Source organism: Lissotriton vulgaris, chromosome 10, assembly GCF_964263255.1.
Source record: "Lissotriton vulgaris chromosome 10, aLisVul1.2, whole genome shotgun sequence".
Taxonomy (NCBI): domain Eukaryota; kingdom Metazoa; phylum Chordata; class Amphibia; order Caudata; family Salamandridae; genus Lissotriton; species Lissotriton vulgaris.
Window position 1 is genome coordinate 853,382,056 of NC_141698.1, and position 17,083 is coordinate 853,399,138.

The 17,083-nt window shown below is 44.4% G+C and overlaps 1 protein-coding gene and 1 pseudogene across 2 annotated transcripts in view; both read right to left on the bottom strand.

Moving 5' to 3' along the window:
• Window positions 1-17,083, bottom strand: part of ADAM22 (ADAM metallopeptidase domain 22) — a 1,128,810-nt gene that overhangs the window by 105,189 nt on the left and 1,006,538 nt on the right. The window lies entirely within an intron of this gene.
• On the bottom strand, window positions 6,677-7,709 carry LOC147688894 (cytochrome b5 pseudogene; annotated as a pseudogene).

Consider the following 17,083-nt stretch of genomic DNA (forward strand, 5'->3'; position numbering starts at 1 on the left):
ATGGTGGTTTTCCGTAAGAGTTGCTGGTCCATTATCGGACTTTTTGAACCAGCCGAAGTGGACCTAACGTCGGAAGGAAAAATCATATGACAATAGCAAGCCTAGTGGGTTGGTTTTACGACAAGTGCAAGAAACAAAGAAACACCTAAAGAATCTTGTCCACATAAGCGCACTACAAGAGGTTATCAATAAGAAAAGGAATTATTGCAAAGCCATGACAAAGAGGGGAAAAAAGGAGGAATGTCTATAAAAAATATGGAGCTTGCTAGAGACGGTGGCTAAGGAGAAGAATATGCAAACATTCTGGACAAAAATAGCAGAATGGATGGGGTATTGGGAGTAGCATAGAGCACATAATAGCAGAAGCTTTAGTAGCTTGGTAGTAGCCTGGAGACAAAACAGAAGAAGCTTCGGTGGCCGTTTTTATAGGAGTTTATAATGCCAAACACCATGTAAGGAGAGAGGTTGGGATCCAGTGTGACTGATGCCAGGGCAATGTCTAGACGGGCAGCAGTGTCATCTTAAGGATTTTTGGGGCCTTTGGCAAGACATATTTTGGGGCCCCCTTTTCAAAGCAATCTTGAATTGTATTACCCATCCTGCTGAGCTTGCAGGATGAACAAAGCAAAACCAAAGGGGATGATGGACGGAGTGTTGAACATTGCAAGCACTCACCCTCAGTCAACTGATCTGGGTTTAATCCATCATCATTCTTTAGCTCACTGTGCCACCCCAGTTGAGACATGGCCATATGCAAATCAGCCTGACCCTGTGCCTCATGGGAACAGTCCAGCCCAAACTGCCAAGCCATGTCTTCCCTGGACCGGACACAAGCATCCTGGGACCGGCTTCTGGCTAATCAGCAGTCATCAGCCAGGCTAGCTTTAATCCAGTGGCAAAGTGAGCAAGGGACCCACGTCTGGGCATACCCTGCCAACTTAGGGCGAACAAAGCAAAACCAAAGGGGATGATGGACGGAGTGTTGAACATTGCAAGCAGGTCTAAACTGGGGTGGCATAGTGAGAAAAAGAATGATGGATTTAACCCAGATCTCTTGCCTGGGGGTGAATGTTTTGATTTGTTCTGCATTCCGTCCATCAATAGTGTGTCTTTTGCTTTCTTGCCCTAAGTGCACCAGGTATGCCCAGACGTGGGTCCTGGGCTCACTGTGCAACTGGAATCAAGCTATCCTGGCTGAAGAGGGTTGAAACCCCGAAACCGGTCCTAGGAGGCTTGTTTCCAGTCCAGGAAGGATCTGGCTTGGCAGTTCGGGCTGGACTTGTCCCATGAGGCACAGGGTCAAGACTGATTTGCATATGACCAGGTCTAAACTGGAGTGGCATAGTGAGCAAAAGAATAATGGATTTAATCCAGAGATCTTGATTGGGGGCTAAAGTTTTGATTTGTTCTGCATTACGTCCATCAATAGTGTGTCTTGAGCTTGCAGGATGATCCCAAATTTATAATTAAACTTTCACACAAAAAGAGCCGAAATATGTACTGTTGAGGACCCAAAAATCCTTGAAAACAGCGCTGGGTAGAGCCAGAGTCAGGGGTAGAGATAGTAAGAGAGAAAAGGGCGGTTCTGATAGGAAATCATTTAAAATGAGACAGAGTGCTCTTTCCCCTATCTGGCTATTGCATTGTCAGTAGGAACGGTCCAATTAATTCTGCAGTACATTAATCGGAAACATCATTCAACACTATCTTCCAGTTTGCCTCGCACATGGCAATAGATGCCGCCCACAGGCTGACAGAGTGTGTAAAGTCAAAGCAGAAAGTCAGATTGCATATGTGGGTGATCTTTGAGCCTCGGACAAAAGTGAAGAGAAAACTGCCCCATTGGAGAAATTTCTAGAACATGTTGCTCCATCTGCCAAGATGCTGCCTCCACTATATCCCTGAAGATCATTATGAGTTGCAGCCACATCAAAGAAAGGAATTGTTTGACCACATTGAAATAAGCACTGACGTATCGGATGTCACACACCATTAGACTGGGTGACAAGGCAATGACGCAAATGTGAGAATGAGGACTCAATCCAAATATATAAATTTGAGGAAGGCTGAAACCCCTCCTCCAGGTCTATACCTCTGCGCCTTGGGGACCAATGCAAACCCATTATCGAAGAAAAGTGCACATAGCATGGCTAAAAAACAAGTTTATGGACCAGCAACAGGATTTTAAATTGCAGGTCCTGGAAAGACACTACGGGTACGGTTAGATGTGCATGTAAGGTGTCTCCTAACACCCCCAGATGTACCTGAAAAGAGTTTACCACCCTCATGAAAGAAGGCTGCCTTGGTCAGATGAGTCCAACTCTCAGTTGGAAGCGGGCATCAGAGAGAGAACTTTGTCCAGATCCAAAATCTCAGTATACAGACAGCAAGATATGTTGCACTTTCTTTTGTCCTGCCCATTCTATTCCAGAATAAGAGAAACGTGTATTGCGCAGACTGCTGCTAATGAAACACATAAAACAGAGCAGGAGGTTTTGTCGACCTATTCTGTAAAAACTTTAGATGCCACGACTTGAGAGACAAAAGGGGGTGGCGATGGACGGAGCATCTGAATCAATCAAACACTCACACCCAGTCAAAAGATCTGGGTTTGATCCATCACCGTTCTTTAGCCCACTCTGCCACCCCAGTTCAAACATGGCTATATGCAAATAAGTCTGACCCTGTGCCTCATGGGAACAGTCCAGCCCGAACTGCCAAGCCATGTCTTACCTGGACCGGAAACAAGCTTCAGAGGACCGGTTTCTGGCATTCCAGCCGTCTTCAGCCCGGCTTGCTTGAATCCAGTGGCAAAGTGAGCAAGGGACTCACGTCTGAGCATACCCTGCCACACCTATGGCGGCCAAAAGAGGTAAAAAAGGGGGTGGTGATGGACGGAGCATCTGAATCAATCAAACACTCACACCCAGTCAAAAGATCTGGGTTTAATCCATCACCGTTCTTTAGCCCACTCTGCCACCCCAGTTCAGACATGGCTATATGCAAATCAGTCTGACCCTGTGCCTCATGGGAACAGTCCAGCCCGAACTGCCAAGCCATGTCTTCCCTGGAACGGAAACAAGCTTCCGAGGACCGGTTTCTGGCATTTCGGCAGTCTTCAGCCCGGCTTGCTTGAATCCAGTGGCAAAGTGAGCAAGGGACTCACGTCTGTGCATACCCTGCCACACTTATGGCTTTTTTGCCACTGGATTCAAGCAAGCCGGGCTGAGGACGGCTGGAATGCCAGAAACCGCTCCTCGGAAGCTTGTTTTCGGTCCAGAGAAGACATGGCTTGGCAGTTCAGGCTGGACTGTTCCCATGAGGCACAGGGTCAGACTGATTTGCATATAGCCATGTCTGAACTGGGGTGGCAGAGTGGGCTAAAGAAAGGTGATGGATTAAACCCAGATCTTTTGACTGGGTGTGAGTGTTTGATTGATTCAGATGCTCCGTCCATCACCACTCCCTTTTGTACGACTTGAGAGACAGCACAATATATGACAGAGAGGTGAATAATAAAGTGCCATCTGCTGTAGAGGAGAGGCCTGAAAGACGGCAGTAAATAAACAAATCAGCCACCTAATTACGACAGGGAGAGAGACCCTACACAGACGTTTTATTGATTTTACATTGTAGTTTTTTTTAATGGTTCTTATCTGTTCCTCTTTTTTTCATTGCTTTATTTGTGTTAATAGCTAGATACAGAAAACATTAACCACATTCTCTCTAAAGCTTACCAATTTGAACGGTTGGAGACAAGGACTTTGAAGCAAATCTGTCAGCTGAAAATATTCTGAAAGATTGAGCGCCCAAAGCTTATATCCGTCTAATCAACTTCAAACTCAGTAGTGCTTGGTTTGCAGAAAACAACCTTGGGGGAATCCTGCAAAAGGTTATGGCTCTGTTTGCCACAAAGAAGGCAACGATAGCTGAACCACTGCTGCTGGAATTACCTTTAACAATCACACTCTAATTATCATTTAGTCTAAAAGTCCTGGTGACAAAATGATGAAGCGAGTAACAAAATACCTGTTCTGTGATACACAGGAGGGCATAATTAACACCATTTCGAGTTTATGTAATTCTGTCCGAATAGTGATTTAATATTTTAGTTGATTGAGCTCTTAAGGAACATGTCATTCAATTGTTCAAGGACTAGTGCATTGCTACATTAGGTGCTCTGAAAGATCTTGTAACTCTCTGGACCACTCACTTACACATTACAGCAATAGTGGATATGCTCGCCTTCAATGCTTAATTTGAAAATAATAAGTACTAGAGAGCAAAGTTTTCCCCGGAATCCCTGCGCACTGTTGTTGAATGTTGGTGTGCTGAATATTAAGGCTGTCTAGACTTGATTTCACCTCACACCTTTCATTTATCTCCATACTGTCCCTGCCGTTTTTCATCTCACTCTTGCATGTTCTTGCTCATCCATGATTTCTCCATTTGTCTCTTTTTTGCCTTTTGCTTCCTCCTTCTTTCTTTCCCCCTCGCTGCCTTTCTGACTCTTGTTCTGGGTCAAAGGCTGATCATGAAAAATAAGTTCTGGTTCCCAAAAAGGAATGTCGGTGGACCCCACCTGCAACCATAGTCCCACATTAAGCACTGCTTGTCTTTCCAAGCAGATTCATCACACTGGACTAGGGCACGACTCTGGTCCTACACTGATTAGTGCCAAACCAACCCACAGCCACCAGCAGGCCACTGGAGGGAGTAGTATGTGCCTGCACTTCACACCCAGGGCAGTACTGGGTTAGGCAAGTGCCATTATGCATGTTGCTTAGACTAGATTGTGAGGGGACATTTTGGTGTACGTGCCACTGTGCAGAGGCTGCAGCTGAGCGAGTACTAGAGAAAGCTAGAACCCGAAGATAGAGTACGAAGGACGTGCACTGAACAGTGAACACTTAAGGAAACATGGTGGAAAGTTTGCCCAGAGCTTTACAGAGTGGTCACTCACCAATTTGGCCACATGCCTTTTCTGGCAATCACAAGTTAGCCCAAAGGGACATGTCAGAAGCTGACGGACCTTGTCCTAGCTCCCTTTGGTCAGTCAACCCCTGAAGAGAGGGAGATAAACTCTTGCATACAAAGGCAACTCTGTTGCTGCCGGCAGCATTCAAGCATGGTGGCACCAGACTGTGCCTTCAACCCTCAGGCTACCAGTGCAAAAGAACTTCGCAAATGGCTAGTACTAGTAATACTGGATGAAAAGCAGGCAACAAAACAGTGGCCCTAATGTGTCATTCCAGTTTCTTCCAGGCATTTGAAGACGATCAGGAGTATAACAGGAAACTTTCAAAGGTATGTTTGCTACATGTTTAACCGGCAATTAGGATGACATTTCCATATGGCTAATAAAAACATGATTTGGGAACCTTATAGCAAACAGAAACTTAGGGTGGAAAATTTCAATTCACATTTGCTTTGCTCAGATGGGTGTACACAACGTGTAGTACAAAGAGTTATTGCAGGAGGAAAGACAGCAGACGATTCAGAGGAGAAAAAGATCCAAGTGAGCAAGCACAGGAGGAATATACGGACATGGAAGTGCACTTTGTAGTACACAAAATGCATATCTCTAGGAAGGTATATTTCTTCCTCAATGTGATCATATAATACATTTTGAACAAATGTGAATTATGCACACAGCGCTTGCCTTGGTCTAAATCTGCTGGTCTTCCATTCTCCCCTAAGGCACAAGATGCTTCATGTTTAATACAGCTGCATCCTTATTTGCCACTTCACCAGATGAAGATGTCAGTTGTCGCACACTTGCGTTCAACACTGTAAATACTGGACTATCTGCTGTGTGTGCTGAATTTGATTCAGCAAAAACGTAAACCAGCTAAAGAGCTGAGCATTGTAGATTACTTTCTTAAAATGAATGCCTGGCAGCTGATGAGAAATATCAGTTGTGAGCTGCAGCCATCTGAAAAGGTCTTCAACTATATTAGCAAGAATGAAGTTGATCTCAGCAATGTATACTTGCAGAACATCAATTCGGTCCAAAATACAGATGAGGATGCCAGGTTTACCCAGACTGGAAGTTGGACTGGCACCAGTAGTTCCCTAGTACATGGAATCTTGCAGTTTAAATTATGAAGGAAGCTGGACTGCAAACTACAGATGAGGGCCAGAATGCAAAATCCCATAGTGGGATGTCAATCAGAGAGATGTGCTCTTAAGTGAGAGATGCACTGTGTAGAAAGAAAGGTGCTGGTGGAAGTACCCGTGCCAAGATGGCTTGGCCTTTAAAGTATTTATACACTGTGTCATTTTAGAAGTTGAGGGAAAAGTCTGTAGTTTAATAATTTTTGAAACTTTGAGAAGAGCCGATCCTCCATTCCACAATATACTGTTTTGATGAAGAAAATGCTCCATAGCAGCCACTACTGATTAGAATATAGGCATGGATGGGTCGATGTTGCATATGTATATTCAGTTTGCTTTAGATCCCTTTTTACAATTCAAAGTAGTGTCTTCTTTCTTTAGAGTAAGACAAGTAGTTATATTTTATGGGCTGCTTCTTTAATATTCTTTGGAAAAATAATGCATTGCAGGCTGAGCTGGAAAATCCTTGAATTCTTAGTATGTCTACAAGAGGCGACCTGTTTGTAAGGTTTTGTGGACATTGATCTGATCTTTGCTTATTTAGTATTTTTATTTCCAATAATTCAAACATTTGTTTAATATTTGACAGCTTTCACTGATTACGTCTAGAAAATAAAAGGCATTGTTAACACAGGCAGAAAGTACATTTCCTTTGCTTGGTCACAGGAAGGAGGTCAAAGGGAAGGAGGATAATCGATGACAATTTCAGCCACTTTCCAAACATTTTGAAGCTCACAAAGTATGTAGCAAGCATCTTGATACACCTCTGTGAGCGTACAGATTAAGCAGCATTTTGGAGATCGACATTTATAAGAACAATAGCATGATACATTATTCATGGGGGAAATGGCTAGAACGTTCTACACATAACGGATGACAGCTTGAGGAATGTGCAGCAAGAAAAGTGTCCTGTTGAACAGATTAAAAATGGGTATGTGTCCACTGAAGGGAAGTATAATCACTGACCATAATCTGCTCATTGGCCACGACTGGTGCCATCTATCAAGTGTCAGGCACAGAATTAGCGCGTGTGTTGTGTTGGATACAGTGAATAAACAGTAACCAGCTGATTCCCCTCCTCTTTTGCAGACATTGAATTGTTGGCCAATTTGCAGCTCCAGAGAGAGAGGGAGTGAAAGGCAGGTTCAGAACGATTTGCTCTCCAGAGTATAATAGCGGTACATGAATCCTAAGAGCAGCACTGCAATTGCAGGGATGAACCGGTTGGACCAATAGCTGGAAATATTGGATGACGTGCTGATGAGAACATTCTTTGATCCTTTCCCCGTACGGTCATTCGGGTGGACCTCTCCTATAAAATACTGCTTCAGCATTTCTCTAGCATCTATGGAATGACCAACATCTTCAAAGCTTTCTGTGGCATCTCTACCAGCCTGCTCAAATAGCACCTCTTCGCCACCTGGGTGCTCCTCCACAAAGCGTGTCACATCGTACACCCGGTCGTGGATGACCAGCCAGGCCTCCTTAGCTGTGCTGCGTTTATTAACCTCTTCAAGAGTAAAGTATTTGACCTGACACTCTGGGAATGCCTCCTTTCCACTCGCCTCCTTCGCCATGTTGTTGCTGCCCAAGAAGGGCTCGTAAAACCTGTACGCTCTGCACCAGAACCCCTGATCTTTGATTATTTGCACTAGTGTTATTTGCTCTGAATAGCAGAAGTCCAAGAAGAGCCCCATTTCTTCATTTATACTAGACGTGTAAGAGTGTCACCAACTATGCCCTTAGGACCATTCTTGTGTTGGGATATGGATCATCTAGACATTTCCACTTACAGCAATTAAAGGTTTTGAGAGGAGCAATAGTTAAGATGCCCAAAAATAAATCTGAAAATTAATAGTCACTATGATTGAGAAATTAAAAGTCTATTGCTCTGAGGTTTGTTTTTGTAGGTCTGGAGACTAGACTCACAATTTACTGGACAACATCTTCCTGAGCATCAAAGCGAAGGGTTGCAAGATCCTATTCCACCTCCCCCACAAACCATTCTTCTAACCCTCTGTCAGATTCCTTACCTGTCGCCCCATCCAGACACTCCCCCTTGGTATCCCATGGTTCATACACATCCACCTCAGACCTAACCGACACCTCTTCTAAGGACATATACCCAGATAATCTCCACTCCTTCCCCAGCTCCAACACAATCTCCACTACGCCTACCTCGCCTACTACTTGCATCACCTCGCCCCCAGATCTCCTTCACACCCCGCGTCCTCCACTACCACTCCACATCTCCACAATTGCACCTTCTCCCACCTCACTGCAGACTCTGCTCCAATCTCTTCCTCCTACACACTCACTCCAGATCCACCCGCTGGTCCATCTCCTCCCTTTCCCTGCACTACAAATCTCACCATTCCTCCTCCCAAAGCTCATTCAAATAACCCCTCACCTCCCCTCTTCACTTCCCCCCTTTCTAGTTATCACCATTCTACAAATAGGTCACACAACGAATTAGATCCTCCCAAAGTACACATCAACATCCCTTCACATCCACTCACCACACATCCCTTCCCTAGGGACTCCCACACTGAAAAACTGTCATGCGTCGAACCAGCTCACGTCATGCCCGGGACACCACACTAGCAATAACCCCTCCTCTTCTTTCCACAATTCATGCCACCAACAGGATATCCCCGACACCACCCCCCGCCTCGATGAGATACTTCTATCCCTTCAACAAATAAGGGAGTACATCCAAACGCTGCATGAACTGATCCGGCATCGACCCATCCCACTAATGAATCCTACGCATCGGCAAGGCACTAGCCCCCCACCTCAACTTACCAAATGGAATACCATACCCTACCCTAATGCCTCCTCCCACCGACCAGGGAAAAGCGAACCCTATCTCCAAGTGAGCTCACCTGCCTGCTTCATTCCTTCGAACTCCCTTCCCTTCCTGCTATACCAGCACACACAGAAGACACACAGAATTTGTCCTTAATCCAACCCATCCATCACAATGCATCTAGAAGTACAAGACATGCCCACAGAGGTATTGATGAAAATAACCTCAAGAGAATACCCTTCTCCCATGACCAGAACACCTCTTTGACCAAGGCCCGTCTAAAATGTATCCTACTAAACTGTAGATAAGCATCTCGTCATGCCGCTGATATAGCTGACCTCATTATAACCAATGAACCCGACCGTATCATCCTGACGGAAACCTGGATAAACGAATCATCCACACCCATCTTAGACATTTTAGTTCCCCCAAACTATTACATCACTAGACTTGATAGACCTGACAAGCTAGGGGGTGGCATTGCCTGCATTCATAGGAACAACCTCTCTGTGAACCGCTCTACCTCCCCGGTATTCTCCTCATGTGAATACCTTTGCCTAGACATCTCGAGCAATAACAAACCAATATGCTCGCTCCACTCTTTCTACCATCCTCCCAGCAACAACCTTACCTTCATCAAACATATCATGGATATTTTAGCCACAAATGTCGGTCAACAGATGACTCAGACCTTCCTGTGGGACTTCAACCTCCACTGGAACGATCTAAATGACCCAGAGGTCAACAGCCTCAAAGTTTTCCTGTCCGACCTCAACCTGCTCCAAATATGTGATAGTCCCACCCACGACAAGGGCTCAACCTTCGATCTAGTGATCTCCAAAGAAGACTCAATTCAGCTTGAATCGATTCTTCCTTCTGACTGGTCCGACCATCACATAATCACTTTCCACATCAAGGAAGTAGTTAAATTACTCTCTATGCAACCAGAGAGAACAAAAGTCTGGAGAAGGAACCTAGATAACCTCAATCCCACCGCACTCGCAACCTCTAGCCACATCCTCACGCCACCACTGGATGGATTAGATGATGTACAGGTCTTGACAAATCACTACTTCAACTCCATGAACATGGTACTCGTCAACCTAGCACCCCTACTATTGAAAAGAGTCACCACAAAAGACTCAAACCCTTGGTATGATGGTAGGCTAAATGAAGACAGAAGATAACTGAGAGCAATTGAAAGACAATCGAGATCCGATCCATCCGCTGCACAGCTAAAACTATTAAGAAGCACCAGAAACTCCTATTACAGAAAGATTAGACGTTCTAAAGCTGACTTCATATGTAAACAATTAGACAAAAAAATATTCAAAATAATCAAAACTCAATCAAAGTGTGTCTCCCACTCCCCCAAGCTAGTCCAGAAACACTCCCCAATTGTGAGGAGCTTGCCGCCTTTTTCACAACAAAGTCTGAAAATTTAAAGACAGACCTACGTAACGACCTACTATACCACACCCACACACACACGAATACCACGCTGACCACACCAGTGACCTCTCCTAACTGTTCCTCAAAGCTTGACCTCAAGAACAACGCCTCCTGGACCAACTTCAACTTCTACAGTGAAGAAACTATCTTAAACACGCTTATGGCATTGAATCCCTCTAACGATTTCACAGATCCTCTCTCAGCAACCCACTTAAAGACCTTCATGCCACAGCTAGTGCCCCTTAGGACCAGGATTATAAACACATCTCTTTTGTCAGAAATCATTCCAAACATCCTCAACGCAGGTCAGGTATCCCCTATTCTAAAGAAAGTTTCAGCTGTCCCATCAGACCTGAATACCTATCGCCCAATAGCCAACATTTCGACCCTGGCCAAACTGCTTGAGAAATGTGTCCACATGCAGCTTAGGAATCATATTGACTACTTCAACCTGCTAGATCAATTCCAATCTGGCTTTCGATCTGGGCATAGCACTGAATCAGCCATGACTCACATCATAGATGATGCCCTACAAATACTGGATCAAAATAAAGTCTGTTTGTTAATCCTACTTGACTTATCCTCTGCCTTCGATACAGTCAGACACAGCAACCTACTTGACCTCTTAAAGCATAGAATGGGTTTATTTGGAACAGTGTTAAACTGGTTCACGTTCTTCCTTCAAGACAGAACGCAAAGATTCAAGATCAACCAATCTTTATCTAACCCTACCCCAGTCACCTTGGGAGTACCCCAGAGTTCTGCCCTCTTCCCAACACTCTTCAATCTATTTATGAACCCACTCACTGAGCTTCTCAACTCCTCAAACATCCAATATCACATGTACGCATACGACACACAGTTCTACATTAAGGTTGACTCTCTCGAAGACATCAAGTCCCTTAAGTCAACGCTCTAAAAAACTCAGATCTGATTAGCAAGCAACTATTTAAAACTTAGCACTCTAAAAACGGAATTCCTCCTTATCGCCCCCCCCAAACAAACGGACATGATCCGCGAATGGATGCAGCACCTAACTGCACTTTATGGTCAACCTCGCATTATTGATTCTGCGAAATCCCTAGGAATAACTCTTGATAATAATCTAAACATGCAGAAACACATCAGCCCTGCAACTAAAGGAGGCAATTTTCAGATGAACACCCTGAGAAAACTGAAAACATTCAGAGTGGAATATGGGAGTGTCGCTCTCTGCGGTCTTCCCAGATCAACAACCGCTCCGCTAAGAGCCTCAATCAATACAGCCGCTAGACTCATCACAGGCTCCAGAAAAAACTGCCACATTTCCCCTTAACTTCGTGCCCTCAACTGGTTACCTTTAGAGGCCAGAATACATTTGAAAATCTCCTGCATGACTCAAAAGGCACTGCACCAAAAAACCCCGAGATACCTTACGGAGAAACTAGTTCTATGAGGAGGTAACAGAACCACTAGGAGTTCTGATAATCTCCTACTTAAACCACAATGTTTCTCCAAGAAAAAACCTTACAATCGTACCTTCTCAGGAATGGCCCCCAGGATTTGGAACGCCTTGCCCCAGAAACAAGACTGAATCCGTCCACTGCTTTCTTCAAAAAAGAAGTGAAAGTGATTCTCCTATCTAGACTCACCTGATCTTTCTTATATACTCATGTTGAGATGTGCTAGTCGCTTATATTTGCTAGGAATGTATTCGCTTAATTCATCGTATTTTTATGTTTCTGTTAATCACCTGTATTTGCCCTGTAAAGCGCTCTGATACCCGCAAGGGTCTTGTTCGCACTATACAAAACTTTCAAAATAAATACAAATAAATAAAATAAAAATATAACAGATGTTATCCCCATAATGTTACCATTCCTGGGTGCACCTCTGGGTAAATCTATTTTACTATGGCACTGAAGAAAGTATAATAGTTTCCCAAGTCAGCTACAGGACTGTAGGATCGTTCCAGTAGTCAAAAATCTGTGTATTACTCTTTGCGCCGAGAAACAGTGTTTTATGCTAAACACACAACTATTATCATTAAAAAAGGGAGAACTTCAAAAGCTAAACTTGCATTTCCAGATACCCGAACTAGTCATAAAATGTGTGATCTGTGCTACACAGCTTTATGTGGTTAAGGCGCATATATGAAATTACATCTGCCACTGTCTTAACAGTTGTTCGAAATGGCTTTTCTATAGATCAATGACCAAGCAGTGACTCGTCAACGCTTTGCGCCATAATTTAACATGTGTATTTGTAAAGCACACATTCACCCAAGGGTAGCCTGGTGCTGAAAAACCGATGCGTATTGTTACCCATCTCAATGGTACTCATTTTATTGACTGTAGAATAATGAAAGGTTGAGTGGATGCACCAGGATATGAACCTGTGACACAGGCCCCTTCAGTGGACACATTAGTCCACTAACCCACCAGATCCATTCAATGCACTATGTCAGCTGACCTGTTTGAGTCCTGTAGCTGGCATGTCCTTTATCATGGTCGGCCTGAACTTTGGATTTACCTAGGTCTACCACGACCTCCAGTAACTTTTTTCGCTATTGACTTTTAGGCACTATTTTTGGTCTATTCTTTAAACATTCATAACTCCGATTCTACTTATTGCCTTTGGTCTTGATTATATTATACAATTATTATCTATTTTTGTAAACCTGTGTGGAGTCTATTTGTAGTGTTTTCATTGTGTTAATGTGTGTGTGTTGCAAAACTACTTTAGACATTGCCTCTTAAGTTAAGCCTACCTGCTCAGTGCCAGGCTACCAGAGGGTGAGCACAGGTTAATTTAAAGTGTTTATCTAGCTCTCCCTAACTAGAGTGGTTGTTCCTGCTTATACAGGTTGCATACCTCTGCCAACCAGAAACCCCTTTTCTTACATTGCTGATCAGCGGTGAGGATGAGATTTTTGCTCAATACCATAGTAGTTCATTGTTCACTCCAACTCTATACAAAGACCATTTTTAGTTTTTTATTTTTCTCCTTTTTCTCTCAATTGGTAATTTTTCCAAATTCGACTCTTCCTTCATCTTCATCAATTTGGGACTCTTTGTGTTGTTATGCTTGTGATACCATGCCAGAATGTCAATGGATCTCAACAGCCTAGCATACTACACTGGGAGTGACCACGCTGACCAGACGGGAATCACTATCCGTCCCATAGTGATCACATTGCGGATCGCTTTAAACAGGCTCGCACCATCGAGCGCGCTGCCAGACAAGCCGCCAGTATTTGCTGTGAAGGTTATCCCACTAGTATCCAGAAGTACATACAATATTATGGTTTCCGAGTTGACTCATGATGATACCCACGCCTAAACGCCGGGCGCCCTAGGCTTGTATAAAAACAATCAGGCAAAGCTTTTAATTGTAGTTCCGAAGATGATCCCCACTTCATTTTGGAGACAGGGATCGAAACGTTTATCGACTGTTTGTACAGTACTGCTCTCTTTTTCATTTTGTAATATGTGTTGCAGTTACTGTTGGTTAGAGCTTACTTAAGATTTCATTGTATTGTAAGCCACCTCTTCCTCCAACTTGTTTGCCTGCTACAATTCTTTCTCCCCATGTATTGTCTTTTTCCTTGACTTGGTACAGGCTTGTGCCCAGTTATTAATGTGTGGCCTGCTCCACTTTAAAAATAGTATATATTCACTAATTCTTTGAAATAAACACTTCCTTGTCCGGCTGGACACTGGAGGCAAAAAACACACAGCTCTTATTCAAAGCCTGTGCTTATTATTTGTTCAAGAAGCTTTAAGCTTAGGACCTTTGTTAGCCCTAAAACTCTGATAAGTCTTGCCAGCTGGGTCACATAGATATTAAGTAGAGTCTGTGATAAGGCCGATCCATGCGGTAACCCTCACGGGAGATGGAAAATATTAGATTGTAGATTGTCCCAGCGCATCCTCTGGTCCCTAAAAGCTAGAAAGGAGGAGAGGAGGGACAAAGCCGTCTCCCCAATCCCCTCAGCCTCCAGCCGCCGCACTAACATTGTATGATTCAAGGTATCAAATACTGCTGATAGGTCAAGTAGGATAAGGACGACTCTGCCCCCATCCACCTGTCTGCGAATCTCCTCCATAGCCATTATCAGAGCCGACTCCGTAGAATGCGGTGATTGGAAGCCATGCTGGCTGGAGTCTAACAGGTTATTGGACTCACTTTAACTTGCTGTTTATTGTTTTTTCGAGAATTTTGGCTGCTATTGGCAAGCAAGATATTGTTCGATAATGTTTGACCTCCATCGGGTCCAGGGTGGGCTTTTGCAGGATCGGCCTGAAACAAGCGAATTTTCCAAGCACAGGGAAAAATCCCTGACTTACCCTTCTTTGTTTAGTAGGGGAGTTAAATTGGAGCTAGTATTTTCGGAGACCAGATGTAGATTGGCGGGAGGCAGGGATCTTTGGGAGATTTTGATTTTGTTGTTAGAAGGTGGTTATTCACTTTCTCTTGCATAAGGGTAAGAAAGCTAGTTAGTTGGCTCTGAATAGCATTCTCCTCAAATGGCAGTCCATTAATTTGGCAGCGTTTGGTGCTGTATTTAGGAGGTCATCGTAAATAATTGCACATTTGTTTGAAAGAAATTAGCCATCTTATTACAGAAGGCTTGGTCAGGCCTAAACTGGTTGGCCTGCTGATGCTTAGATAGGGCTTGGACTTATTTAAAAAGCTCCATAGAGAAGTTTTTTGCAGCCCCAATTTTTGTCGTAAAGTAAATCATTTGAACTTTTTTGATGGCCATATTGGTCTAAGGCTAGATTATGTGCCAGTTTCTGCTCCTTACTATAATCGGTTCTCCATAGTCGTTCGACTCTCCTGCAAATGGACTTTATGCTTTTAAGGTCTGGTCCATACCATGGTGATGTCGCCTGGAATCTTCTTGTTCTAATAGTTTTTTCTGTTGCTACCTGGTTGACCTCTGATTTGATCCAGTTCTCAAACTGGTAAACTGCCTCATTGTTATCAATGACCTGTGTAGGAGGGCATGTGTCAAGAGACAGTTCTAGATACTTTCTCTGTATTTTATGCCAGGGTCTGATTTTTACAAAGGGTGGTCAGTCAGTCAGTAACCTGCCGGAAGTGCTGTGTTCCAGTCAGGGTCTGATGCCTCGTTCGTCCAGGTCTCAGTCAGAAATACTATCTTGGGATTAGAGAGCTGCAGCATACATTCCAACGGATATTTATGTTTGATCAGAGAGCGGGTGTTAAGCAGTATACACTGAAGGGACTCATCCTGAAAACTATACCACATTTTCAAAAGCTGGCAGGTAAGGTGTCTGTGCCACTAGAGGAGACCAATGGAGCACCAAGCTCTCCCTCCAGGCACTCGAACTCCGTTGTTAAAGCAGTTGAAGCAACATTATTAGTAATAAGCTCAGTATTAAACCTGAAGTCACAGTCATTACACTTAAACTCACCACAATTTCCCCAGTGGCCACAGACATCGGGAATACAGCATCACCCCTCCTAAGCTCCAGCAACGATTTATTTGTGAAACTTCGTGGGGCAAAATGAGCAGGGGTTCTGAAGCTGTGCATGCTCCGGATGCCGACGGGCTGGAGACTTGTGCCAGGCAGACTCTTGTACAACATGTGCAGAAATGTGTTCCCCTTGGGGGTGTGGCTGTACCCCTTGGAAGTCCTGACTTGCCAGCACATGTTTAGCCTAAGGGTACAGGCCCTGGGTGGAAGGATCAGGTTCAAGATATCATCCCTGACCTGGTGTAAGGGAAAGTGGAGAAAGAATGCAAGTCATCTGGGCCTGCTGCCCCCCACCCTCACTCTGAAAAACGTCTATGATCAGAGTGCCCTGAATGGCCTGTGCCCTGGTTCCTGACACTGGCAGAAGTCAGTGGCCTGTATTGGTTGCTGTCCTTGTGGACATAGGTTTCCTTGGGTTGGGGACAGAAGTCAGAACCGAGGGTTGGAATGGGCCACACCCCTTTGTTGGCCTTGGTGGTCCAGTCTGCCTCCTGGGATGCATCTGTGAGCAAGTTATGGTTTGGTGCTGCACAAATGGGATCCACAGGTGATTAGAAGGGTTCCCCATGGGTCAGCTCAATGGCCCCTGACAGCATAGACAGAGGGATCCAACTAGGTTCACAGAGGTGTAGAACTGGCAAGTACCCCTGCAGTAGTGAGCTACTGTCTAGGTTCTATTGCCCTACGCAGGGAAGTCCATCAAGGTATTTATTAGCCGATCCTGGCTTTAGGCTGGAGTGGGGTCAGGTTTGAAATGACCCCTTATGCAGGGTTACCCCAAACCTTTTGCCTTCCTGCTCCTCTTTTTATGACCTTCTTTTTGTTGGCTTTAGGACTCATAGCACTTTGCCGCTGCTAACCAGTGCTAAATTACATGGGCTTCTCCCCTAAACATGGTGATGTTGGTATATACATGATTGGCATATTTAGTTTATGTATAAGTCCCTTGTAAAGTGGTATACCATTTACCCAGGGCTTGTAACCTAAATGCTACTAATGAGCCTGCAGCACTGATTGAGCCATTCACACAAGTAGCCTTTCAAACATGTCTCAGACTTGTCATTGCAAGGCCAGTGTGTGCAGTTTTACTGCCACTTGGACTTCGCATTTAAACCCCCTTGCAAAGCCTTACATTCCCCTTTTATTACACTCATGTCACCCCTAAGGCAGGCCCTAGGTAGCCCTTAGGGCAGGGTGCTGTGTAAGTAGAAGGTAGGAC